This window comes from Oncorhynchus kisutch, linkage group LG9, assembly GCF_002021735.2.
Source record: "Oncorhynchus kisutch isolate 150728-3 linkage group LG9, Okis_V2, whole genome shotgun sequence".
In the NCBI taxonomy this organism is placed as follows: domain Eukaryota; kingdom Metazoa; phylum Chordata; class Actinopteri; order Salmoniformes; family Salmonidae; genus Oncorhynchus; species Oncorhynchus kisutch.
Genome location: NC_034182.2, coordinates 23,436,121 through 23,463,140, shown reverse-complemented (window position 1 = coordinate 23,463,140; position 27,020 = coordinate 23,436,121). Strand labels below are relative to the sequence as shown.

The window sequence follows — 27,020 nt, the reverse complement described above, 5'->3', positions numbered from 1 at the left end:
TTGTTCCAATGGTTGTGTTACCTTGCATCGAAAGTGCAGCAACATTTTCAAGGAAGTAGCTCTGTAGTTATCTAATGTTTGTTTGCTTTTTCAATGGCCTTAAAAGGGCAAAATGTAGCGCAATGTTCGTCAGTGCAACATTATATTAAAAGGCATCTGGCAGGATTAAATTCAGCCACAATCACAAATATATTCTGATAAATATATATTTTAAACAACTGCATTTTTACAAATGTAATATATAATCGCCAAGCCCATTCAAAATAATTAGGGGACTGACTCCGGAGGATGATGTAGTAGCGAGTCACTTTCATGGTGTATAGGCATACATATACACACAAACACACACACACTGAACCAACATTGTCCTTCTCGCGAGATAAATATAAATGCTAAGGTTTTTCATGCCAGATTGACATCATTTACATTGTCATACTAGCCAGATTAATAAGAATAAATGATATGTTCCTTGGAGAACACAGAATGATCAAGCTATTGAGTAACAGAAGATCAGAGACCATTGACAGCCATTTTACCAGTAGGTATAGTAACTTGTCATCTTTCATGTTCAACAACACACCAATCACATGTGACAAGAGGAAACACAGCAGGTCAAAAGCAAGCTTACTGTAAATCCAGGAAGGTCTTCCATATCGCTAGAAACGGAAAGACAGCATCCCTGGGTGGGCTCAAATCATCCATTTTTTAATGAAGAGTCTAACGTGCCAACAAATTGCACCAAAGAGACTTGTGGTTATACTGACCCTCAGCAGGCCATAGTCTCGTGGAAGCTCACAACAAGTCAGGAAGGGTCAGTTCACATCTCTACAATCTGAAAAATGTCATCCCTGGGTGGTGTCGAAGCTCCAAACTTGAGATTGACAGTCAAACAAGCTAACTGTTTGATTGCACTTGAGAGGCTTGTGTTGGCATTGACCCACAGCAGGCCAAAAGAACTGGGAATTTCATCAGAGGTCCAGGATGTCACATCCACATCATGGAGCACAACACACTGTCGTCCCTGGGTGGGCTCGAACCACCAACCTTTACATTAACAGTCTAACGCGCTAACCAATTGCGCCACAGAGACTTGTGGTGAATATGACCCTGACGCTTGATCGCTGGCCGTCCGTGCTCTCTTCCAACTGAACATGGAGTTTACGAAACAACAACACATTGTTCCAATGGTTATGTTAACCTTGCATCGAAAGTGCAGCAACATTTTCAAGGAAGTAGCTCTGTAGTTATCTAATGTTTGTTTGCTTTTTGAATGGCCTTAAAAGGGCAAAATGTAGCGCAATGTTCGTCAGTGCAACATTATATTAAAAGGCATCTGGCAGGATTAAATTCAGCCACAATCACAAATATATTCTGATAAATATATATTTTAAACAACTGCATTTTTACAAATGTAATATATAATCGCCAAGCCCATTCAAAATAATTAGGGGACTGACTCCGGAGGATGATGTAGTAGCGAGTCACTTTCATGGTGTATAGGCATACATATACACACAAACACACACACACTGAACCAACATTGTCCTTCTCGCGAGATAAATATAAATGCTAAGGTTTTTCATGCCAGATTGACATCATTTACATTGTCATACTAGCCAGATTAATAAGAATAAATGATATGTTCCTTGGAGAACACAGAATGATCAAGCTATTGAGTAACAGAAGATCAGAGACCATTGACAGCCATTTTACCAGTAGGTATAGTAACTTGTCATCTTTCATGTTCAACAACACACCAATCACATGTGACAAGAGGAAACACAGCAGGTCAAAAGCAAGCTTACTGTAAGTCCAGGAAGGTCTTCCATATCGCTAGAAACGGAAAGACAGCATCCCTGGGTGGGCTCAAATCATCCATTTTTAAATTAAGAGTCTAACGCGCCAACAAATTGCACCAAAGAGACTTGTGGTTATACTGACCCTCAGCAGGCCATAGTCTCGTGGAAGCTCACAACAAGTCAGGAAGGGTCAGTTCACATCTCTACAATCTGAAAAATGTCATCCCTGGGTGGTGTCGAAGCACCAAACTTGAGATTGACAGTCAAACAAGCTAACTGTTTGATTGCACTTGAGAGGCTTGTGTTGGCATTGACCCTCAGCAGGCCAAAAGAACTGGGAATTTCATTAGAGGTCCAGGATGTCACATCCACATCATGGAGCACAACACACTGTCGTCCCTGGGTGGGCTCGAACCACCAACCTTTAGATTAACAGTCTAACGCGCTAACCAATTGCGCCACAGAGACTTATGGTGTATATGACCCTGACGCTTGATCACTGGCCGTCCGTGCTCTCTTCCAACTGAACATGGAGTTTACGAAACAACAACACATTGTTCCAATGGTTGTGTTACCTTGCATCGAAAGTGCAGCAACATTTTCAAGGAAGTAGCTCTGTAGTTATCTAATGTTTGTTTGCTTTTTGAATGGCCTTAAAAGGGCAAAATGTAGCGCAATGTTCGTCAGTGCAACATTATATTAAAAGGCATCTGGCAGGATTAAATTCAGCCACAATCACAAATATATTCTGATAAATATATATTTTAAACAACTGCATTTTTACAAATGTAATATATAATCGCCAAGCCCATTCAAAATAATTAGGGGACTGACTCCGGAGGATGATGTAGTAGCGAGTCACTTTCATGGCGTATAGGCATACATATACACACAAACACACACACACTGAACCAACATTGTCCTTCTCGCGAGATAAATATAAATGCTAAGGTTTTTCATGCCAGATTGACATCATTTACATTGTCATACTAGCCAGATTAATAAGAATAAATGATATGTTCCTTGGAGAACACAGAATGATCAAGCTATTGAGTAACAGAAGATCAGAGACCATTGACAGCCATTTTACCAGTAGGTATAGTAACTTGTCATCTTTCATGTTCAACAACACACCAATCACATGTGACAAGAGGAAACACAGCAGGTCAAAAGCAAGCTTACTGTAAGTCCAGGAAGGTCTTCCATATCGCTAGAAACGGAAAGACAGCATCCCTGGGTGGGCTCAAATCATCCATTTTTAAATTAAGAGTCTAACGCGCCAACAAATTGCACCAAAGAGACTTGTGGTTATACTGACCCTCAGCAGGCCATAGTCTCGTGGAAGCTCACAACAAGTCAGGAAGGGTCAGTTCACATCTCTACAATCTGAAAAATGTCATCCCTGGGTGGTGTCGAAGCACCAAACTTGAGATTGACAGTCAAACAAGCTAACTGTTTGATTGCACTTGAGAGGCTTGTGTTGGCATTGACCCTCAGCAGGCCAAAAGAACTGGGAATTTCATTAGAGGTCCAGGATGTCACATCCACATCATGGAGCACAACACACTGTCGTCCCTGGGTGGGCTCGAACCACCAACCTTTAGATTAACAGTCTAACGCGCTAACCAATTGCGCCACAGAGACTTGTGGTGAATATGACCCTGACGCTTGATCGCTGGCCGTCCGTGCTCTCTTCCAACTGAACATGGAGTTTACGAAACAACAACACATTGTTCCAATGGTTGTGTTACCTTGCATCGAAAGTGCAGCAACATTTTCAAGGAAGTAGCTCTGTAGTTATCTAATGTTTGTTTGCTTTTTCAATGGCCTTAAAAGGGCAAAATGTAGCGCAATGTTCGTCAGTGCAACATTATATTAAAAGGCATCTGGCAGGATTAAATTCAGCCACAATCACAAATATATTCTGATAAATATATATTTTAAACAACTGCATTTTTACAAATGTAATATATAATCGCCAAGCCCATTCAAAATAATTAGGGGACTGACTCCGGAGGATGATGTAGTAGCGAGTCACTTTCATGGCGTATAGGCATACATATACACACAAACACACACACACTGAACCAACATTGTCCTTCTCGCGAGATAAATATAAATGCTAAGGTTTTTCATGCCAGATTGACATCATTTACATTGTCATACTAGCCAGATTAATAAGAATAAATGATATGTTCCTTGGAGAACACAGAATGATCAAGCTATTGAGTAACAGAAGATCAGAGACCATTGACAGCCATTTTACCAGTAGGTATAGTAACTTGTCATCTTTCATGTTCAACAACACACCAATCACATGTGACAAGAGGAAACACAGCAGGTCAAAAGCAAGCTTACTGTAAGTCCAGGAAGGTCTTCCATATCGCTAGAAACGGAAAGACAGCATCCCTGGGTGGGCTCAAATCATCCAATTTTTAAATTAAGAGTCTAACGCGCCAACAAATTGCACCAAAGAGACTTGTGGTTATACTGACCCTCAGCAGGCCATAGTCTCGTGGAAGCTCACAACAAGTCAGGAAGGGTCAGTTCACATCTCTACAATCTGAAAAATGTCATCCCTGGGTGGTGTCGAAGCACCAAACTTGAGATTGACAGTCAAACAAGCTAACTGTTTGATTGCACTTGAGAGGCTTGTGTTGGCATTGACCCTCAGCAGGCCAAAAGAACTGGGAATTTCATTAGAGGTCCAGGATGTCACATCCACATCATGGAGCACAACACACTGTCGTCCCTGGGTGGGCTCGAACCACCAACCTTTAGATTAACAGTCTAACGCGCTAACCAATTGCGCCACAGAGACTTATGGTGTATATGACCCTGACGCTTGATCGCTGGCCGTCCGTGCTCTCTTCCAACTGAACATGGAGTTTACGAAACAACAACACATTGTTCCAATGGTTGTGTTACCTTGCATCGAAAGTGCAGCAACATTTTCAAGGAAGTAGCTCTGTAGTTATCTAATGTTTGTTTGCTTTTTGAATGGCCTTAAAAGGGCAAAATGTAGCGCAATGTTCGTCAGTGCAACATTATATTAAAAGGCATCTGGCAGGATTAAATTCAGCCACAATCACAAATATATTCTGATAAATATATATTTTAAACAACTGCATTTTTACAAATGTAATATATAATCGCCAAGCCCATTCAAAATAATTAGGGGACTGACTCCGGAGGATGATGTAGTAGCGAGTCACTTTCATGGCGTATAGGCATACATATACACACAAACACACACACACTGAACCAACATTGTCCTTCTCGCGAGATAAATATAAATGCTAAGGTTTTTCATGCCAGATTGACATCATTTACATTGTCATACTAGCCAGATTAATAAGAATAAATGATATGTTCCTTGGAGAACACAGAATGATCAAGCTATTGAGTAACAGAAGATCAGAGACCATTGACAGCCATTTTACCAGTAGGTATAGTAACTTGTCATCTTTCATGTTCAACAACACACCAATCACATGTGACAAGAGGAAACACAGCAGGTCAAAAGCAAGCTTACTGTAAGTCCAGGAAGGTCTTCCATATCGCTAGAAACGGAAAGACAGCATCCCTGGGTGGGCTCAAATCATCCATTTTTTAATTAAGAGTCTAACGCGCCAACAAATTGCACCAAAGAGACTTGTGGTTATACTGACCCTCAGCAGGCCATAGTCTCGTGGAAGCTCACAACAAGTCAGGAAGGGTCAGTTCACATCTCTACAATCTGAAAAATGTCATCCCTGGGTGGTGTCGAAGCTCCAAACTTGAGATTGACAGTCAAACAAGCTAACTGTTTGATTGCACTTGAGAGGCTTGTGTTGGCATTGACCCTCAGCAGGCCAAAAGAACTGGGAATTTCATTAGAGGTCCAGGATGTCACATCCACATCATGGAGCACAACACACTGTCGTCCCTGGGTGGGCTCGAACCACCAACCTTTAGATTAACAGTCTAACGCGCTAACCAATTGCGCCACAGAGACTTGTGGTGATATGACCCTGACGCTTGATCGCTGGCCGTCCGTGCTCTCTTCCAACTGAACATGGAGTTTACGAAACAACAACACATTGTTCCAATGGTTGTGTTACCTTGCATCGAAAGTGCAGCAACATTTTCAAGGAAGTAGCTCTGTAGTTATCTAATGTTTGTTTGCTTTTTGAATGGCCTTAAAAGGGCAAAATGTAGCGCAATGTTCGTCAGTGCAACATTATATTAAAAGGCATCTGGCAGGATTAAATTCAGCCACAATCACAAATATATTCTGATAAATATATATTTTAAACAACTGCATTTTTACAAATGTAATATATAATCGCCAAGCCCATTCAAAATAATTAGGGGACTGACTCCGGAGGATGATGTAGTAGCGAGTCACTTTCATGGCGTATAGGCATACATATACACACAAACACACACACACTGAACCAACATTGTCCTTCTCGCGAGATAAATATAAATGCTAAGGTTTTTCATGCCAGATTGACATCATTTACATTGTCATACTAGCCAGATTAATAAGAATAAATGATATGTTCCTTGGAGAACACAGAATGATCAAGCTATTGAGTAACAGAAGATCAGAGACCATTGACAGCCATTTTACCAGTAGGTATAGTAACTTGTCATCTTTCATGTTCAACAACACACCAATCACATGTGACAAGAGGAAACACAGCAGGTCAAAAGCAAGCTTACTGTAAGTCCAGGAAGGTCTTCCATATCGCTAGAAACGGAAAGACAGCATCCCTGGGTGGGCTCAAATCATCCAATTTTTAAATTAAGAGTCTAACGCGCCAACAAATTGCACCAAAGAGACTTGTGGTTATACTGACCCTCAGCAGGCCATAGTCTCGTGGAAGCTCACAACAAGTCAGGAAGGGTCAGTTCACATCTCTACAATCTGAAAAATGTCATCCCTGGGTGGTGTCGAAGCACCAAACTTGAGATTGACAGTCAAACAAGCTAACTGTTTGATTGCACTTGAGAGGCTTGTGTTGGCATTGACCCTCAGCAGGCCAAAAGAACTGGGAATTTCATTAGAGGTCCAGGATGTCACATCCACATCATGGAGCACAACACACTGTCGTCCCTGGGTGGGCTCGAACCACCAACCTTTAGATTAACAGTCTAACGCGCTAACCAATTGCGCCACAGAGACTTATGGTGTATATGACCCTGACGCTTGATCGCTGGCCGTCCGTGCTCTCTTCCAACTGAACATGGAGTTTACGAAACAACAACACATTGTTCCAATGGTTGTGTTACCTTGCATCGAAAGTGCAGCAACATTTTCAAGGAAGTAGCTCTGTAGTTATCTAATGTTTGTTTGCTTTTTGAATGGCCTTAAAAGGGCAAAAATGTAGCGCAATGTTCGTCAGTGCAACATTATATTAAAAGGCATCTGGCAGGATTAAATTCAGCCACAATCACAAATATATTCTGATAAATATATATTTTAAACAACTGCATTTTTACAAATGTAATATATAATCGCCAAGCCCATTCAAAATAATTAGGGGACTGACTCCGGAGGATGATGTAGTAGCGAGTCACTTTCATGGCGTATAGGCATACATATACACACAAACACACACACACTGAACCAACATTGTCCTTCTCGCGAGATAAATATAAATGCTAAGGTTTTTCATGCCAGATTGACATCATTTACATTGTCATACTAGCCAGATTAATAAGAATAAATGATATGTTCCTTGGAGAACACAGAATGATCAAGCTATTGAGTAACAGAAGATCAGAGACCATTGACAGCCATTTTACCAGTAGGTATAGTAACTTGTCATCTTTCATGTTCAACAACACACCAATCACATGTGACAACAGGAAACACAGCAGGTCAAAAGCAAGCTTACTGTAAGTCCAGGAAGGTCTTCCATATCGCTAGAAACGGAAAGACAGCATCCCTGGGTGGGCTCAAATCACCAATTTTTAATTAAGAGTCTAACGCGCCAACAAATTGCACCAAAGAGACTTGTGGTTATACTGACCCTCAGCAGGCCATAGTCTCGTGGAAGCTCACAACAAGTCAGGAAGGGTCAGTTCACATCTCTACGATCTGAAAAATGTCATCCCTGGGTGGTGTCGAAGCACCAAACTTGAGATTGACAGTCAAACAAGCTAACTGTTTGATTGCACTTGAGAGGCTTGTGTTGGCATTGACCCTCAGCAGGCCAAAAGAACTGGGAATTTCATTAGAGGTCCAGGATGTCACATCCACATCATGGAGCACAACACACTGTCGTCCCTGGGTGGGCTCGAACCACCAACCTTTAGATTAACAGTCTAACGCGCTAACCAATTGCGCCACAGAGACTTATGGTGTATATGACCCTGACGCTTGATCGCTGGCCGTCCGTGCTCTCTTCCAACTGAACATGGAGTTTACGAAACAACAACACATTGTTCCAATGGTTGTGTTACCTTGCATCGAAAGTGCAGCAACATTTTCAAGGAAGTAGCTCTGTAGTTATCTAATGTTTGTTTGCTTTTTGAATGGCCTTAAAAGGGCAAAAATGTAGCGCAATGTTCGTCAGTGCAACATTATATTAAAAGGCATCTGGCAGGATTAAATTCAGCCACAATCACAAATATATTCTGATAAATATATATTTTAAACAACTGCATTTTTACAAATGTAATATATAATCGCCAAGCCCATTCAAAATAATTAGGGGACTGACTCCGGAGGATGATGTAGTAGCGAGTCACTTTCATGGCGTATAGGCATACATATACACACAAACACACACACACTGAACCAACATTGTCCTTCTCGCGAGATAAATATAAATGCTAAGGTTTTTCATGCCAGATTGACATCATTTACATTGTCATACTAGCCAGATTAATAAGAATAAATGATATGTTCCTTGGAGAACACAGAATGATCAAGCTATTGAGTAACAGAAGATCAGAGACCATTGACAGCCATTTTACCAGTAGGTATAGTAACTTGTCATCTTTCATGTTCAACAACACACCAATCACATGTGACAACAGGAAACACAGCAGGTCAAAAGCAAGCTTACTGTAAGTCCAGGAAGGTCTTCCATATCGCTAGAAACGGAAAGACAGCATCCCTGGGTGGGCTCAAATCACCAATTTTTAAATTAAGAGTCTAACGCGCCAACAAATTGCACCAAAGAGACTTGTGGTTATACTGACCCTCAGCAGGCCATAGTCTCGTGGAAGCTCACAACAAGTCAGGAAGGGTCAGTTCACATCTCTACGATCTGAAAAATGTCATCCCTGGGTGGTGTCGAAGCACCAAACTTGAGATTGACAGTCAAACAAGCTAACTGTTTGATTGCACTTGAGAGGCTTGTGTTGGCATTGACCCTCAGCAGGCCAAAAGAACTGGGAATTTCATTAGAGGTCCAGGATGTCACATCCACATCATGGAGCACAACACACTGTCGTCCCTGGGTGGGCTCGAACCACCAACCTTTAGATTAACAGTCTAACGCGCTAACCAATTGCGCCACAGAGACTTATAGTGTGTATGACCCTGACGCTTGATCGCTGGCCGTCCGTGCTCTCTTCCAACTGAACATGGAGTTTACGAAACAACAACACATTGTTCCAATGGTTGTGTTACCTTGCATCGAAAGTGCAGCAACATTTTCAAGGAAGTAGCCCTGTAGTTATCTAATGTTTGTTTGCTTTTTGAATGGCCTTAAAAGGGCAAAAATGTAGCGCAATGTTCGTCAGTGCAACATTATATTAAAAGGCATCTGGCAGGATTAAATTCAGCCACAATCACAAATATATTCTGATAAATATATATTTTAAACAACTGCATTTTTACAAATGTAATATATAATCGCCAAGCCCATTCAAAATAATTAGGGGACTGACTCCGGAGGATGATGTAGTAGCGAGTCACTTTCATGGCGTATAGGCATACATATACACACAAACACACACACACTGAACCAACATTGTCCTTCTCGCGAGATAAATATAAATGCTAAGGTTTTTCATGCCAGATTGACATCATTTACATTGTCATACTAGCCAGATTAATAAGAATAAATGATATGTTCCTTGGAGAACACAGAATGATCAAGCTATTGAGTAACAGAAGATCAGAGACCATTGACAGCCATTTTACCAGTAGGTATAGTAACTTGTCATCTTTCATGTTCAACAACACACCAATCACATGTGACAACAGGAAACACAGCAGGTCAAAAGCAAGCTTACTGTAAGTCCAGGAAGGTCTTCCATATCGCTAGAAACGGAAAGACAGCATCCCTGGGTGGGCTCAAATCACCAATTTTTAATTAAGAGTCTAACGCGCCAACAAATTGCACCAAAGAGACTTGTGGTTATACTGACCCTCAGCAGGCCATAGTCTCGTGGAAGCTCACAACAAGTCAGGAAGGGTCAGTTCACATCTCTACGATCTGAAAAATGTCATCCCTGGGTGGTGTCGAAGCACCAAACTTGAGATTGACAGTCAAACAAGCTAACTGTTTGATTGCACTTGAGAGGCTTGTGTTGGCATTGACCCTCAGCAGGCCAAAAGAACTGGGAATTTCATTAGAGGTCCAGGATGTCACATCCACATCATGGAGCACAAACACTGTCGTCCCTGGGTGGGCTCGAACCACCAACCTTTAGATTAACAGTCTAACGCGCTAACCAATTGCGCCACAGAGACTTATGGTGTATATGACCCTGACGCTTGATCGCTGGCCGTCCGTGCTCTCTTCCAACTGAACATGGAGTTTACGAAACAACAACACATTGTTCCAATGGTTGTGTTACCTTGCATCGAAAGTGCAGCAACATTTTCAAGGAAGTAGCTCTGTAGTTATCTAATGTTTGTTTGCTTTTTGAATGGCCTTAAAAGGGCAAAAATGTAGCGCAATGTTCGTCAGTGCAACATTATATTAAAAGGCATCTGGCAGGATTAAATTCAGCCACAATCACAAATATATTCTGATAAATATATATTTTAAACAACTGCATTTTTACAAATGTAATATATAATCGCCAAGCCCATTCAAACAGTTAGCTTGTTTGACTGTCAATCTCAAGTTTGGTTCTTCGACACCACCCAGGGATGACATTTTTCAGATCGTAGAGATGTGAACTGACCCTTCCTGACTTGTTGTGAGCTTCCACGAGACTATGGCCTGCTGAGGGTCAGTATAACCACAAGTCTCTTTGGTGCAATTTGTTGGCGCGTTAGACTCTTAATTTAAAAATTGGATGATTTGAGCCCACCCAGGGATGCTGTCTTTCCGTTTCTAGCGATATGGAAGACCTTCCTGGACTTACAGTAAGCTTGCTTTTGACCTGCTGTGTTTCCTCTTGTCACATGTGATTGGTGTGTTGTTGAACATGAAAGATGACAAGTTACTATACCTACTGGTAAAATGGCTGTCAATGGTCTCTGATCTTCTGTTACTCAATAGCTTGATCATTCTGTGTTCTCCAAGGAACATATCATTTATTCTTATTAATCTGGCTAGTATGACAATGTAAATGATGTCAATCTGGCATGAAAAACCTTAGCATTTATATTTATCTCGCGAGAAGGACAATGTTGGTTCAGTGTGTGTGTGTTTGTGTGTATATGTATGCCTATACGCCATGAAAGTGACTCGCTACTACATCATCCTCCGGAGTCAGTCCCCTAATTATTTTGAATGGGCTTGGCGATTATATATTACATTTGTAAAAATGCAGTTGTTTAAAATATATATTTATCAGAATATATTTGTGATTGTGGCTGAATTTAATCCTGCCAGATGCCTTTTAATATAATGTTGCACTGACGAACATTGCGCTACATTTTTGCCCTTTTAAGGCCATTCAAAAAGCAAACAAACATTAGATAACTACAGAGCTACTTCCTTGAAAATGTTGCTGCACTTTCGATGCAAGGTAACACAACCATTGGAACAATGTGTTGTTGTTTCGTAAACTCCATGTTCAGTTGGAAGAGAGCACGGACGGCCAGTGATCAAGCGTCAGGGTCATATACACCATAAGTCTCTGTGGCGCAATTGGTTAGCGCGTTAGACTGTTAATCTAAAGGTTGGTGGTTCGAGCCCACCCAGGGACGACAGTGTGTTGTGCTCCATGATGTGGATGTGACATCCTGGACCTCTAATGAAATTCCCAGTTCTTTTGGCCTGCTGAGGGTCAATGCCAACACAAGCCTCTCAAGTGCAATCAAACAGTTAGCTTGTTTGACTGTCAATCTCAAGTTTGGTGCTTCGACACCACCCAGGGATGACATTTTTCAGATCGTAGAGATGTGAACTGACCCTTCCTGACTTGTTGTGAGCTTCCACGAGACTATGGCCTGCTGAGGGTCAGTATAACCACAAGTCTCTTTGGTGCAATTTGTTGGCGCGTTAGACTCTTAATTTAAAAATTGGTGATTTGAGCCCACCCAGGGATGCTGTCTTTCCGTTTCTAGCGATATGGAAGACCTTCCTGGACTTACAGTAAGCTTGCTTTTGACCTGCTGTGTTTCCTGTTGTCACATGTGATTGGTGTGTTGTTGAACATGAAAGATGACAAGTTACTATACCTACTGGTAAAATGGCTGTCAATGGTCTCTGATCTTCTGTTACTCAATAGCTTGATCATTCTGTGTTCTCCAAGGAACATATCATTTATTCTTATTAATCTGGCTAGTATGACAATGTAAATGATGTCAATCTGGCATGAAAAACCTTAGCATTTATATTTATCTCGCGAGAAGGACAATGTTGGTTCAGTGTGTGTGTGTTTGTGTGTATATGTATGCCTATACGCCATGAAAGTGACTCGCTACTACATCATCCTCCGGAGTCAGTCCCCTAATTATTTTGAATGGGCTTGGCGATTATATATTACATTTGTAAAAATGCAGTTGTTTAAAATATATATTTATCAGAATATATTTGTGATTGTGGCTGAATTTAATCCTGCCAGATGCCTTTTAATATAATGTTGCACTGACGAACATTGCGCTACATTTTTGCCCTTTTAAGGCCATTCAAAAAGCAAACAAACATTAGATAACTACAGAGCTACTTCCTTGAAAATGTTGCTGCACTTTCGATGCAAGGTAACACAACCATTGGAACAATGTGTTGTTGTTTCGTAAACTCCATGTTCAGTTGGAAGAGAGCACGGACGGCCAGCGATCAAGCGTCAGGGTCATATACACCATAAGTCTCTGTGGCGCAATTGGTTAGCGCGTTAGACTGTTAATCTAAAGGTTGGTGGTTCGAGCCCACCCAGGGACGACAGTGTGTTGTGCTCCATGATGTGGATGTGACATCCTGGACCTCTAATGAAATTCCCAGTTCTTTTGGCCTGCTGAGGGTCAATGCCAACACAAGCCTCTCAAGTGCAATCAAACAGTTAGCTTGTTTGACTGTCAATCTCAAGTTTGGTGCTTCGACACCACCCAGGGATGACATTTTTCAGATTGTAGAGATGTGAACTGACCCTTCCTGACTTGTTGTGAGCTTCCACGAGACTATGGCCTGCTGAGGGTCAGTATAACCACAAGTCTCTTTGGTGCAATTTGTTGGCGCGTTAGACTCTTAATTTAAAAATTGGTGATTTGAGCCCACCCAGGGATGCTGTCTTTCCGTTTCTAGCGATATGGAAGACCTTCCTGGACTTACAGTAAGCTTGCTTTTGACCTGCTGTGTTTCCTGTTGTCACATGTGATTGGTGTGTTGTTGAACATGAAAGATGACAAGTTACTATACCTACTGGTAAAATGGCTGTCAATGGTCTCTGATCTTCTGTTACTCAATAGCTTGATCATTCTGTGTTCTCCAAGGAACATATCATTTATTCTTATTAATCTGGCTAGTATGACAATGTAAATGATGTCAATCTGGCATGAAAAACCTTAGCATTTATATTTATCTCGCGAGAAGGACAATGTTGGTTCAGTGTGTGTGTGTTTGTGTGTATATGTATGCCTATACGCCATGAAAGTGACTCGCTACTACATCATCCTCCGGAGTCAGTCCCCTAATTATTTTGAATGGGCTTGGCGATTATATATTACATTTGTAAAAATGCAGTTGTTTAAAATATATATTTATCAGAATATATTTGTGATTGTGGCTGAATTTAATCCTGCCAGATGCCTTTTAATATAATGTTGCACTGACGAACATTGCGCTACATTTTGCCCTTTTAAGGCCATTGAAAAAGCAAACAAACATTAGATAACTACAGAGCTACTTCCTTGAAAATGTTGCTGCACTTTCGATGCAAGGTAACACAACCATTGGAACAATGTGTTGTTGTTTCGTAAACTCCATGTTCAGTTGGAAGAGAGCACGGACGGCCAGTGATCAAGCGTCAGGGTCATATACACCATAAGTCTCTGTGGCGCAATTGGTTAGCGCGTTAGACTGTTAATCTAAAGGTTGGTGGTTCGAGCCCACCCAGGGACGACAGTGTGTTGTGCTCCATGATGTGGATGTGACATCCTGGACCTCTAATGAAATTCCCAGTTCTTTTGGCCTGCTGAGGGTCAATGCCAACACAAGCCTCTCAAGTGCAATCAAACAGTTAGCTTGTTTGACTGTCAATCTCAAGTTTGGTGCTTCGACACCACCCAGGGATGACATTTTTCAGATTGTAGAGATGTGAACTGACCCTTCCTGACTTGTTGTGAGCTTCCACGAGACTATGGCCTGCTGAGGGTCAGTATAACCACAAGTCTCTTTGGTGCAATTTGTTGGCGCGTTAGACTCTTAATTTAAAAATGGATGATTTGAGCCCACCCAGGGATGCTGTCTTTCCGTTTCTAGCGATATGGAAGACCTTCCTGGACTTACAGTAAGCTTGCTTTTGACCTGCTGTGTTTCCTGTTGTCACATGTGATTGGTGTGTTGTTGAACATGAAAGATGACAAGTTACTATACCTACTGGTAAAATGGCTGTCAATGGTCTCTGATCTTCTGTTACTCAATAGCTTGATCATTCTGTGTTCTCCAAGGAACATATCATTTATTCTTATTAATCTGGCTAGTATTTACAATGTAAAATATGTCAATCTGGCATGAAAAACCTTAGCATTTATATTTATCTCGCGAGAAGGACAATGTTGGTTCAGTGTGTGTGTGTTTGTGTGTATATGTATGCCTATACGCCATGAAAGTGACTCGCTACTACATCATCCTCCGGAGTCAGTCCCCTAATTATTTTGAATGGGCTTGGCGATTATATATTACATTTGTAAAAATGCAGTTGTTTAAAATATATATTTATCAGAATATATTTGTGATTGTGGCTGAATTTAATCCTGCCAGATGCCTTTTAATATAATGTTGCACTGACGAACATTGCGCTACATTTTTGCCCTTTTAAGGCCATTCAAAAAGCAAACAAACATTAGATAATTACAGAGCTACTTCCTTGAAAATGTTGCTGCACTTTCGATGCAAGGTAACACAACCATTGGAACAATGTGTTGTTGTTTCGTAAACTCCATGTTCAGTTGGAAGAGAGCACGGACGGCCAGTGATCAAGCGTCAGGGTCATATACACCATAAGTCTCTGTGGCGCAATTGGTTAGTGCGTTAGACTGTTAATCTAAAGGTTGGTGGTTCGAGCCCACCCAGGGACGACAGTGTGTTGTCCTATATGATGTGGATGAGACATCCGGGACCTCTAATGAATTTCCCAGTTCTTTTGGCCTGCTGAGGGTCAATGCCAACACAAGCCTCTCAAGTGCAATCAAACAGTTAGCTTGTTTGACTGTCAATCTCAAGTTTGGAGCTTCGACACCACCCAGGGATGACATTTTTCAGATTGTAGAGATGTGAACTGACCCTTCCTGACTTGTTGTGAGCTTCCACGAGACTATGGCCTCCTGAGGGTCAGTATAACCACAAGTCTCTTTGGTGCAATTTGTTGGCACGTTAGACTCTTCATTAAAAAATGGATGATTTGAGCCCACCCAGGGATGCTGTCTTTCCGTTTCTAGCGATATGGAAGACCTTCCTGGATTTACAGTAAGCTTGCTTTTGACCTGCTGTGTTTCCTGTTGTCACATGTGATTGGTGTGTTGTTGAACATGAAAGATGACAAGTTACTATACCTACTGGTAAAATGGCTGTCAATGGTCTCTGATCTTCTGTTACTCAATAGCTTGATCATTCTGTGTTCTCCAAGGAACATATCATTTATTCTTATTAATCTGGCTAGTATTTTACAATGTAAAATATGTCAATCTGGCATGAAAAACCTTAGCATTTATATTTATCTCGCGAGAAGGACAATGTTGGTTCAGTGTGTGTGTGTTTGTGTGTATATGTATGCCTATACGCCATGAAAGTGACTCGCTACTACATCATCCTCCGGAGTCAGTCCCCTAATTATTTTGAATGGGCTTGGCGATTATATATTACATTTGTAAAAATGCAGTTGTTTAAAATATATATTTATCAGAATATATTTGTGATTGTGGCTGAATTTAATCCTGCCAGATGCCTTTTAATATAATGTTGCACTGACGAACATTGCGCTACATTTTTGCCCTTTTAAGGCCATTCAAAAAGCAAACAAACATTAGATAATTACAGAGCTACTTCCTTGAAAATGTTGCTGCACTTTCGATGCAAGGTAACACAACCATTGGAACAATGTGTTGTTGTTTCGTAAACTCCATGTTCAGTTGGAAGAGAGCACGGACGGCCAGTGATCAAGCGTCAGGGTCATATACACCATAAGTCTCTGTGGCGCAATTGGTTAGCGCGTTAGACTGTTAATCTAAAGGTTGGTGGTTCGAGCCCACCCAGGGACGACAGTGTGTTGTCCTATATGATGTGGATGAGACATCCGGGACCTCTAATGAATTTCCCAGTTCTTTTGGCCTGCTGAGGGTCAATGCCAACACAAGCCTCTCAAGTGCAATCAAACAGTTAGCTTGTTTGACTGTCAATCTCAAGTTTGGAGCTTCGACACCACCCAGGGATGACATTTTTCAGATTGTAGAGATGTGAACTGACCCTTCCTGACTTGTTGTGAGCTTCCACGAGACTATGGCCTCCTGAGGGTCAGTATAACCACAAGTCTCTTTGGTGCAATTTGTTGGCACGTTAGACTCTTCATTAAAAAATGGATGATTTGAGCCCACCCAGGGATGCTGTCTTTCCGTTTCTAGCGATATGGAAGACCTTCCTGGATTTACAGTAAGCTTGCTTTTGACCTGCTGTGTTTCCTGTTGTCACATGTGATTGGTGTGTTGTTGAACATGAAAGATGACAAGTTACTATACCTACTGGTAAAATGGCTGTCAATGGTCTCTGATCTTCTGTTACTCAATAGCTTGATCATTCTGTGTTCTCCAAGGAACATATCATTTATTCTTATTAATCTGGCTAGTATTTTACAATGTAAAATATGTCAATCTGGCATGAAAAACCTTAGCATTTATATTTATCTCGCGAGAAGGACAATGTTGGTTCAGTGTGTGTGTGTTTGTGTGTATATGTATGCCTATACGCCATGAAAGTGACTCGCTACTACATCATCCTCCGGAGTCAGTCCCCTAATTTTTTGGAATGGGCTTGGCGATTATATATTACATTTGTAAAAATGCAGTTGTTTAAAATATATATTTATCTGAATATATTTGTAATTGTGGCTGAATTTACTCCTGCCAGATGTCTTTTAATATAATGTTGCGCTGATGAACATTGCGCCGATGCCATGCAGACCTGGTTAGTGTGTTGGTGTGCATTTAACCAGGTCATTACCCTTTGAACTAAAGATTGATGCTAACTCAATGCTTCTAAAATGTGCTGACAACCACAATAAATACAAAATGCTATATTTGTTGGATGTGTTGTAGTATCAAGTTGTGATTATTGTAAATGGTTGAGGGTTCCTTTGCTACAGTGAGATAAATTTAAGAGATTAATGAGTGGTGATTTTGTGTTTTTGGTCTCTGTACACTCTCTGTGCAGAACATGGGAAGTCGGTGGATATTTAAGCTTGCAGTCCGTAATTCAAACTACAACAAAACGACCACCCTGTCACTTGTTGTGGTATACGGCTGAGGGATGGGGCTAAGGAAATTCATTAATCTACATTATTTATAATAATTGCCATAAAATAACTGTCAATTTTGGGTTATGACAGGAAAATACTTGAATTGCTACTTTCATTTAAAAGTGCAGAAATTAATGTAGAAAATGCAGATTGCCCCTTTAAAATAAAATACCAGGTAATCAGAAACATGAATATGGCATGTTGTTATTTATTTCATCTCTACTATCTTTGTTGTAGTGCTGACTACACACATCTACTCTGGACACTCTGAAGATGATGATGGTAGATATTTGTACACTTGATCAAGCCTCCATCTCTTTATGCTTCATCATATATCTTTGTGATTTTTAAAGCTGCTTTTGGATAGACATATTTTGTGTTTTGATCGTCTCAAAATAACAGGTGTTAAAGTAATTGTTTCATGCTGGTTTTATTTTGTGCAGGACAGGCACATGCTGTTCTGACCATACAACCCAAATCCTCCCAGATATTCAGTGGAGAGTCTGTCACTCTCAGTTGTAACATACATAGGGGAGAAGTCACTGACTGGAAATACACATGGAGCAAGGATAGTGTAGACTTCCTTAGTAGGAAGCATGAATATGAGATCAGTGAGGTTAAGATTTCAGACAGTGGTGACAAGTGTCGGTACACATGTTGATCAGAAGAAGCATTCTGAGTTTAGTGATTCAGTCAGACTGACGGTGACAGGTGTATGGTACTAAGAATATACTTTTAACTGATTGATGCACTAACTGCATTGGTCTTCAATGAACTTTTTTCCACAGCTCTGCCTACAGCCTCAGTGAAGATAGTCACTACCCTGGAGACACTGTCAAGCTGCAGTGTGAACTATCAGACGACACAGACTGGACTTACAACTGGTTAATAAATAAAGAACAGCTTTCAAGTCAGACCAGTAAAACCACCACCACCTCCCTCTCTGACCAGGCTGGTCAGTAACCGTGTGAGGGGACAAGGACAAGACCGCCCCATAATTCATATCTCAGCTTATCTTTCCACATCAGCGTCACTGGTGAGCTCACTATGCTATGCGTGCGTGTCTGTGTAGAAATGTTACTTTATTTATTTTCTACAACTACCTCAGAACCTGATGGTGATTTGTTGTTCTCTCTCCAGGTGTAACTCCTGGACCCTCTACATCAGTCCTAGTAGGAGTGGTTGTGGGCCTGGTTGTTGCTGGTGTTCTACTGGCCATTCTCCTGATACTGCTGTGTCGATATAAAATGCAAAAGGTGAGACATTTATCAGTTGTTATTTAACCTTTTAACCAACTCAAGGCCATAAGCAGAGAAGAAAATGCTCTCCAAGAAGCGGCGCTCGTAGTGGCCGGGGACTTTAATGAAGGCAAACTTGAATCAGTTGTACCAAATTTTTATGTCACACGTGCAACAAGGGGAAAATAATCCTAGACAACCTTTACTCCACACAAAGAGATAGACACAAAGCTCTCCCCCGCCCTTCATTTGGTAAATCTGACCACAATTATTACATCCTGATTCCTGCTTTCAAGCAAAAACTAAAGAAGGAAGTACCAGTGACTCGCTCAATACGGAAGTGGACAGATGACACAGATGCTACACTACAGGACTGTTCTGCTAGCACAGACTGGAATATGTTCCAGGATTCATCCAATGGCATTGAGGAATACACCACCTCAGTCATCGGCTTCATCAATAAGTGCATCGATGACGTTGTCCCCACAGTGACTGTACGTACATATCCCAACCAGAAGCCATGGATTACAGGCAATATCTGCATCGAGCTAAAGGCTAGAGCTGATGCTTTCAAGGAGCGAAGAAGTCCCGCTATGCCCTCACATGAACCATCAAACAAGCAGAGAGTCAATACAGGATTAACTTGTTGACGCTACCCATCCCAGTAGCGGGGTAATTGTCATCAGCAACCGCTGAATAGCATAGCGCCACAGTCAAATAATATTACAAAAAAATATATATGTATTCATATTCATGAAATCACAAGTGCAATATAGGAAAACACAGCTTAACCTTTTGTTAATCCACCTGTCATCTCCGATTTTGAAATTATGCTTTACAGCGAAAGCAATCCAAGCGTTTGTGTAAGATTATCGATAGCATAACATAACATTATGTACACTAAGCATTATGCAGCTAGGTCACGAAAATCAGAAAAGCAATAAAAAAATGGTTTACCTTTGATGATCTTCGAATGTTTTCACTTACGAGACTTCCAGTTACACAACAAATGTTCCTTTTGTTCCATAAAGCTTATTTTTACACCCAAAATACCGACGTTTGTTTGTCGCGTTATGTTCAGAAATCCACAGGAAAGAGCTGTCACCACAACGCAGACGTATATTCCAAATAATATCTATAATGTCCACAGAAACATGTCAAACGTTTTTTATAATCAATCTTCAGGTAGTTTTTAAAATATATATTCGATATTATATCAACCGAATGTGTAGCTTTTTCAATAACAGTGGGAGGAACAATGGCGGATTTACTCAATTGCGCAAAACTCACTTTGAGAGCCCCCACCTATCCACTTACGCAATGTGATCCTTCACGTTCATTTTTCAAAATAAAAGCCTGAAACTATGTCTAAAGACTGACACCTTAGGGAAGCCACAGAAAAGAGAATCTGGTTGATATCCATTTAAATGGAGGATAGGCATGCATAGGAACAGAGAGGTTTCAAAATAAGAGGCACTTCCTGATTGGATATTCCGCAATATCAGTTCTGTTATACTCACAGACAATATTTTGACAGTTTTGGAAACTTTAGAGTGTTTTCTATCCTAATCTGACGATTATATGCATATTCTAGTTTCTGGGGCTGAGAAATAGGCCGTTTCAAATGGTTTTTTTTGCCAAAAACGAAAATACTGCCCCTTACAGTCAACAAGTTAAGACTGAAACCTACTACACCGGCTCTGATGCTCGTCGGGTGTGGCAGGGCTTGAAAACTATTATGGACTACAAAGGGAAACCCAGACGCGAGCTGCCCATTGACGCGAGCCTTCGAGGCAAGCAACACTGAACCATGCACAAGAGCACCAGCTGTTCTGGATGACTGTGTGATAACGCTCTCGGTAGCCGATATGAACAAAACCTTTAAGCAGGTCAACTTTCACAAAGCCACAGGGCCAGATGGATTTCCAGGACGTGTACTCAAAGCATACGCGGACCAACTGTAAAGTGTCTTCACTGATATTTTCAACCTCTCCCTGACCGAGTCTGAGTCTGTAATACCTACATGTTTCAAGCAGACCACCATAGTCCCTGTGCCCAAGGAAGCGAAGATAACCTGCTTAAATGATTACCTCCCCGTAGCATTCTCGTTGGTAACCATGAAGTGCCGTGAAAGGCTGGTCATGACTCACATCAACAGCATCCTCCCGGACACCCTAGACCCACTCCAATTCGCATACCACCCCAACAGATCCACAGATGACGCAATCTCAATCGCACTCCACACAGCCCTTTCTCACCTGGACAAAAGGAACACTTACGTGAGAATGCTATTTATCGACTACAGCTCGGCTCACACTGATCCTTAACACTGGGGCCCGTCAGGGGTGTGTACTTAGTCCCCTCCTGTATTCCCTGTTCACCCACTACTGCGTGGACAAACACGACTCCAACACCATCATTAAGTTTGCTGATGACACAACAGTGGTAGGCCTGATCACTGACAACGATGACATGGCCTATAGGGAGGAGGTCAGAGAACTGGCGTTGTGGCGCCAGGACAACAACCACTCATCTTGTTTGTCTTGATTAATAGACTACAGGAAAAGGCAGGCCGAACAGGTGGGCCGAACAGAGTTTCAAGTTCCTTGGTGTCCACATCACCAATGAACTTTCATGGTCAAAACACACCAATACCCTTTCCCCCTCTGGAGACTGAAAATATTTGGCTTGGGTCCCCAGATCCTCAAAAGGTTCTACAGCTGCACCATCGAGAGCATCCTGATCGGTTGCATCACCGCCTGGTATGGCAACTGCTCGGCATCTGAACGTAAGGCGCTACTAGTGTGAATGGCCCAGTACATCACTGGGGCCAAGCTTCCTGCCATCCAGGACCTATATAATAGGCGGTGTCAGAGGAAAGCCCATAAAATTGTCAAAGATTCCAGTCACCCAAGTTATAGACAGTTTTCCCTGCTACCGCACGGCAAGTGGTACCGGAGTGTCAGTCAAGTCTGGGACCAAAAGGCTCCTCAGTAGCTTCTACCCCCAAGCCATTAGACTGCTGAACAATTCCTAAATATCGCAACCAGACAATTTACATGACCCCCCCCCCCCTCCCCTTGTGTACTGCTGCTACTCGCTGTTTGTTTGTTACCTATGCATAGTCACTTCGCCCCCACCTGTAAAGATTAAGTCAACTAGCCTGTACACTGAGTTGGTACCAGTACCCACTGTATATAGCCTCGTTATTGTTATTCGTATTGTGTTTATTTTAGCCTACTCTTGAACTGCACTGTTGGTTAAGGGCTTGTCAGTGAGCATTTCACTGTAAAGTCTACACTTGTTATATTCGGCACATGTGGTTCGAATTTTGTGGTCGGGCCATACAATGAACAAATGATCCGACCGTTCCAGCCAGTGCCTACATTCCTTCAACGCCATCATCACTGCGAGAAGCTATCGATTCCCCACATCGTCATTTTTCTCCATGGCTTTGAGGGGATGGGAGAAGAAGGCGCAGGGATGTAGCTTCAGGTCCAGGGCAGAACGCTGGGACAGGACCGCCCCCACTCCTACATCAGAAGCATCGGCCTCCACCATGAACTGAAGGGAAGGGTCAGGATGAACCAAGATGGGAGCAGTGGTGAAGTGGTGTTTGAGGTCCCGGAACGCCCGGTCAACAGCAGGGTACCACATGAACGGAACTTTGGGAGAGGTGAGTGCTGACAGGGGGGAAGCCAGGGTGCTGTAACCCAGGATGAAGTGGCGATTAAAGTTGGCGAACCCCAGGAAACTTTGCATCTGCACCCTGGCCAATCCACTACCACTCTCACCTTCCCGGAATCCATCTGGACACTCCCAGCGGAGATGATGTACGCCAGAAAGGGGATGGTGGAGCGATGCAACTCGCACTTCTCTTCCTTAACAGCTAACAGCTGATTCTCCAGGAGGCGTTGAAGAACCTGTCAGACATGGAGCACATGTTCTTGGGGGGAGCGGGAGAAGATTAGGATGTCATCAATGTAGACGAAGATGAACCGGTTAACATGTCATGGAGAACATCATTTATCAGAGCCTGGAACACAGGCGTTGGTGAGGCCAAATAGCATGACCAAATACTCACAGTGGCCACTGGCCATGTTGAAGGTGGTCTTCTACTCATCCCCTTCCCGTATCAGCATTTGGTGGTATGCATCCGTAGATCCAGCTTGGAAAACACGGTGGCCACCTAGAGCGGCTCGAAGGCTGAGGAGATGAGTGGTAGCGAGTAGCGGTTCTTCACCATTATGTCATTGAGTCCTTCTCCACAAAGAAGAACCCTGCACCAGCAGGAGAGGAAGACGGATGGATAAATCTGCAGATAGGTAGTCCCCAATGTAGGTCTCCATAGCCTTGGTCTCCGGTCTCGACAGCGAGTACAGTTGTCAAACGGGGCGGAGTGGTGCTAAGGAGAAGGTCAATCCCGCAGTCATATGGTCGGTGAGGCGAGAGCGAAATGGCCCGTGCCTTGTTGAACACCTCCCGATGATCCTGGTACTCGGCGGGAATGGCGGAGAGGTCCGGGGCACCTTCCGAGCCCCCAGGAAGATGTCCCGGGGCAGGTTGCGCTGACTTCAGACAATGGGCATGGCATCACAGACTCCAGCCCATGATGGCACCAGTAGACCAGTTGATGAGGGGATTGTGTTGCTGGAGCCAGGAGAATCCCAAAACCACGGGAATCTGAGGAGACTTGATGAGCAGAAATTTAATAGTTTCAGTGTGATTCCCTGACACAGGGACCCGGCCAATGGAGCTCACATCCAGTGCCCTAACATCCATGGGAATGGAGAGGGGCTGAATGGGGATGTTCAGCTCGGAAGCCAGGGTAGTGTCCAAAAAGCTCTCGTCGACCCCAGAGTCAATGAGGCCCGGGAAGATTTAGACTGGTTTCCCCACAGCAGAATGGCATGAAAAGGGGTTCGATCAAGGGAAGCAGAAAAGTTCTCCATATGGCCCCCGGAGTACTCGCTCCTACCGGTGAGCCTGGTCTTTTTAAAGTACAAGAAGACACAAAATGACCAAGAGTCCAGGAATACAGACAACTCTTAGTGTTGATCCTGTATTGCCATTCCGCTGGCGTAAGCCCAGCTCTGCCTAGTTGCATAGGCTCCGAAAGTGGTGACTCAGCCGTCTTCGGCGACTCTCCGGGGAGGTCGGGAAGCCTCGGGTTCTATCGGCAATGGGACCATCGGGGACTTCCGGGATGACTCGGAGGCAAGGTGCAATCACTGGACGTGCGAGCGAAATCAAATTAACTCTCCCTATGTCGTTCCCGTAATTACCCATTGATTCTGATGGTCAATGCGGGGAAGGAATCGAGATCAGTTGGTAACTCCCGAGCAGCAAGCTCGTCCTTGACCTCCTCCGAGACCCTGTGCAGGAACATATCGAATAGCGCTTCCTGGTCCCAAGCACTCTCCGCTGCCAACATATGGAAATTCACTGCATAGTCTGCCACACTGAAGGAAGTCCTGCTGAAGCTGGATTATTTTACGGGCAGCTTCTCTCCCAGAGAGAAGCATCAAAACCACATCTTCACCTCTCCCACGAACCCCTCCAGACTAACGCATATGGTTGGTTGTTGTTCCCATACAGCGGTAGCCCAGGTGAGAGCCCTCCCGGAAATCAGCGTAATGAGGTAGGCCATCTTGGAGCAATCCGAGGGGAAGGAGGAGGGCTGAAGCTCAAAGATGAGGGCACAATGAGCTAGAAAAGCCTGACAGGTGCTCGGCTCTCCATTGAAGCGTTCCGGGGGAAGTAAGCGGATCTCCCGAGAAGGTGGAGTGACCGATGAGACGACGCTGCTAACAGCTGAGTTACTCAGGGGCTGTGAGGTTACCACCGTGGTAGGCTGTCTCCCAGGCAAGCCGCGGAATTGCTCCAGCAAAATGTCCAATGCCCGTTCATGGTGTTCAGCCAACGTTTGGACACCTTCTATAAGGCCACGAAGCAATTCCTCGTGAGTGCAGATGGTGGCTCATTTGGAGGAGATGGCGTTGAGCAGTTGGCCCCGGGTCTGCTGGATCAGTCATGGCCAGTTCTTTCTATCACGTTTCAGGTAAGACCCAGTTTATTAACCCAACAGGGGCAGGCAAAATACAGGTCATGGGCAGGCAGGAGTCAGTAATCCATATAGGTGTGGAAAAGGAACAGGACAGCATGCAGGCTCAGGGTCAGGGTAGGCAGAGGTCAGTAATCCAGAAAGGTGGGGCAAATGTACAGGATGGCAGGCAGGCTCAGGGTCAGGGCAGGCAGAATGGTCAACTCCAGGGAAACAAGAAAACAGGAACAATCGAGAGACAGGAGCAGCGTGAAATCCTCTGGTAGTCTTGTAGAAACAAAACGAACTGGCAACAGACAAACAGAGAACACAGGTATAAATACACAAGGGATAATGGGAAAGATGGGTGACACCTAGAGGGGGGTGGAGACAATCACAAAGACCGGTGAAACAGATCAGGGTGTGACACAGAATATTATACTGCTAGTCAATATGCGTCAGAGGTGTGAGGTTATGATAGGGGGAATATGAAAGGAGGGATGTCCAGTTGTACTTTTCTTCTTCTTGGCTTTGGCCTTCTGTTTAAGGTTAACCTCAGCATAGGTCGCATCAACATCAAGTCAGTTACTGCTGATAATTGACATTTCCAGTCAACAAATGAAGGAATTAGCTTATTGCATATTTTGCATCTTCTTTGAAACTCAAAAATCGCACATTTAGATTTCACCGATTTTCACCTGTAGAATGGGTCTCACATGTGGTCTTCCCTGTCTTGACCTCAGAATAGACTGGATTTTCTTTTGGATCAGCTGGCATTTTAGAGGAGGAGGAGAAGGATGAGAGAATTTGTATGTTTTATCAAATTTTATGAGTAAAAAACAGTGCTACATTTTGTATTAATTTACGTGACAGTCGAGAATTACTTATCTTTTTCTTGTCCAAATTTTTGAGTTGAATCTGTGTGTACGTGACCTCACTTGGTCCAGCAGTAGCAGCACCAGCATCTGAAATATACAGGTAATACACTAATATCTCTACTTACTGTTAGTATGCTAGAAATATTAAACATATGAAGAACAACTGCAACAACAACTCTACACTGTATTCATGCTAAACTTAACATAGTGTACAGTACCACTGTTGTTATTGTCTGATGGAGTGACTGTATCATAGATGTTAGCGCCACCTGTTGGTCAAAGAAGAGAGTGAAAGATTTATTGGACGGTTTTCCCTCAGCTTGCCTGGGGACATAGAGTATGGTAACATGTTGTATACAAGTGGATGGTGAAAAGTCAGTGTGTGAGGTTACAGAGAGGGTAGAGTGGTCTGGACTAAGAGACTGACCATGCTGCAGATGTTTATACCCAGCATCAGGAGCTCGTCCCTGGGTAGATCATTGGTCCTGTTGGGGGTTCAGGTTAGTCCTCTGGGGCTGGGGGGGCCTACAGGGAAATAGAGAGTCATGAAACACACAGATGAGATTTTACTGTATGAAAAGGTACTTAGTTGAAAGACAGGTGTACTTGTGAGAATATTCTGTTTCAACATGAACCTGTAATGAGAAATGCATACTGTTTTAAACTTTTGTAATTAGACATTATTATCTTAAACATTAATGAAAAAGTTACATGAGAAATTATAAAATCTCACCTTTGGCGTTTTTATATCGACACAGCAGTACCGGGAGAATGGCCAGTAGAACACCAGCAACAACCAGGACCACAACCACTCCTACTAGGACTGATGTAGACGGTCCAGGAGTTACTAGAGAACAGCAAATCACCGTCAGGTTCTGAGGTAGTTGTAGAAAATAAATAAAGTAGTACACATTTCTACACAGACATGTACACACACCCACACACACACACACACACAGACACGTACACACACACACACACACAGACA

At 42.8% G+C, this 27,020-nt stretch overlaps 14 non-coding genes across 14 annotated transcripts; 5 read left to right on the top strand and 9 right to left on the bottom strand.

Annotated features, from left to right (window-relative positions):
• Positions 1-1,016: 1,016 nt before the first annotated feature.
• On the bottom strand, positions 1,017-1,090 carry trnan-guu (transfer RNA asparagine (anticodon GUU)). The gene has a single exon. It is a non-coding gene; the product is annotated as a tRNA-Asn (tRNA).
• Positions 1,091-2,193: 1,103 nt separating this feature from the next.
• On the bottom strand, positions 2,194-2,267 carry trnan-guu (transfer RNA asparagine (anticodon GUU)). Its single transcript has one exon. It is a non-coding gene; the product is annotated as a tRNA-Asn (tRNA).
• Positions 2,268-3,369: 1,102 nt separating this feature from the next.
• trnan-guu (transfer RNA asparagine (anticodon GUU)) lies at positions 3,370-3,443 on the bottom strand. Its single transcript has one exon. It is a non-coding gene; the product is annotated as a tRNA-Asn (tRNA).
• Positions 3,444-4,546: 1,103 nt separating this feature from the next.
• trnan-guu (transfer RNA asparagine (anticodon GUU)) lies at positions 4,547-4,620 on the bottom strand. Its single transcript has one exon. It is a non-coding gene; the product is annotated as a tRNA-Asn (tRNA).
• Positions 4,621-5,722: 1,102 nt separating this feature from the next.
• trnan-guu (transfer RNA asparagine (anticodon GUU)) lies at positions 5,723-5,796 on the bottom strand. Its single transcript has one exon. It is a non-coding gene; the product is annotated as a tRNA-Asn (tRNA).
• Positions 5,797-6,898: 1,102 nt separating this feature from the next.
• Positions 6,899-6,972, bottom strand: trnan-guu (transfer RNA asparagine (anticodon GUU)). The gene has a single exon. It is a non-coding gene; the product is annotated as a tRNA-Asn (tRNA).
• A 1,102-nt stretch (positions 6,973-8,074) lies between these two features.
• trnan-guu (transfer RNA asparagine (anticodon GUU)) lies at positions 8,075-8,148 on the bottom strand. Its single transcript has one exon. It is a non-coding gene; the product is annotated as a tRNA-Asn (tRNA).
• A 1,103-nt stretch (positions 8,149-9,251) lies between these two features.
• Positions 9,252-9,325, bottom strand: trnan-guu (transfer RNA asparagine (anticodon GUU)). The gene has a single exon. It is a non-coding gene; the product is annotated as a tRNA-Asn (tRNA).
• Positions 9,326-10,426: 1,101 nt separating this feature from the next.
• Positions 10,427-10,500, bottom strand: trnan-guu (transfer RNA asparagine (anticodon GUU)). Its single transcript has one exon. It is a non-coding gene; the product is annotated as a tRNA-Asn (tRNA).
• A 1,339-nt stretch (positions 10,501-11,839) lies between these two features.
• Positions 11,840-11,913, top strand: trnan-guu (transfer RNA asparagine (anticodon GUU)). The gene has a single exon. It is a non-coding gene; the product is annotated as a tRNA-Asn (tRNA).
• Positions 11,914-13,016: 1,103 nt separating this feature from the next.
• Positions 13,017-13,090, top strand: trnan-guu (transfer RNA asparagine (anticodon GUU)). Its single transcript has one exon. It is a non-coding gene; the product is annotated as a tRNA-Asn (tRNA).
• Positions 13,091-14,192: 1,102 nt separating this feature from the next.
• trnan-guu (transfer RNA asparagine (anticodon GUU)) lies at positions 14,193-14,266 on the top strand. The gene has a single exon. It is a non-coding gene; the product is annotated as a tRNA-Asn (tRNA).
• Positions 14,267-15,370: 1,104 nt separating this feature from the next.
• trnan-guu (transfer RNA asparagine (anticodon GUU)) lies at positions 15,371-15,444 on the top strand. Its single transcript has one exon. It is a non-coding gene; the product is annotated as a tRNA-Asn (tRNA).
• A 1,105-nt stretch (positions 15,445-16,549) lies between these two features.
• trnan-guu (transfer RNA asparagine (anticodon GUU)) lies at positions 16,550-16,623 on the top strand. Its single transcript has one exon. It is a non-coding gene; the product is annotated as a tRNA-Asn (tRNA).
• Positions 16,624-27,020: the final 10,397 nt, after the last annotated feature.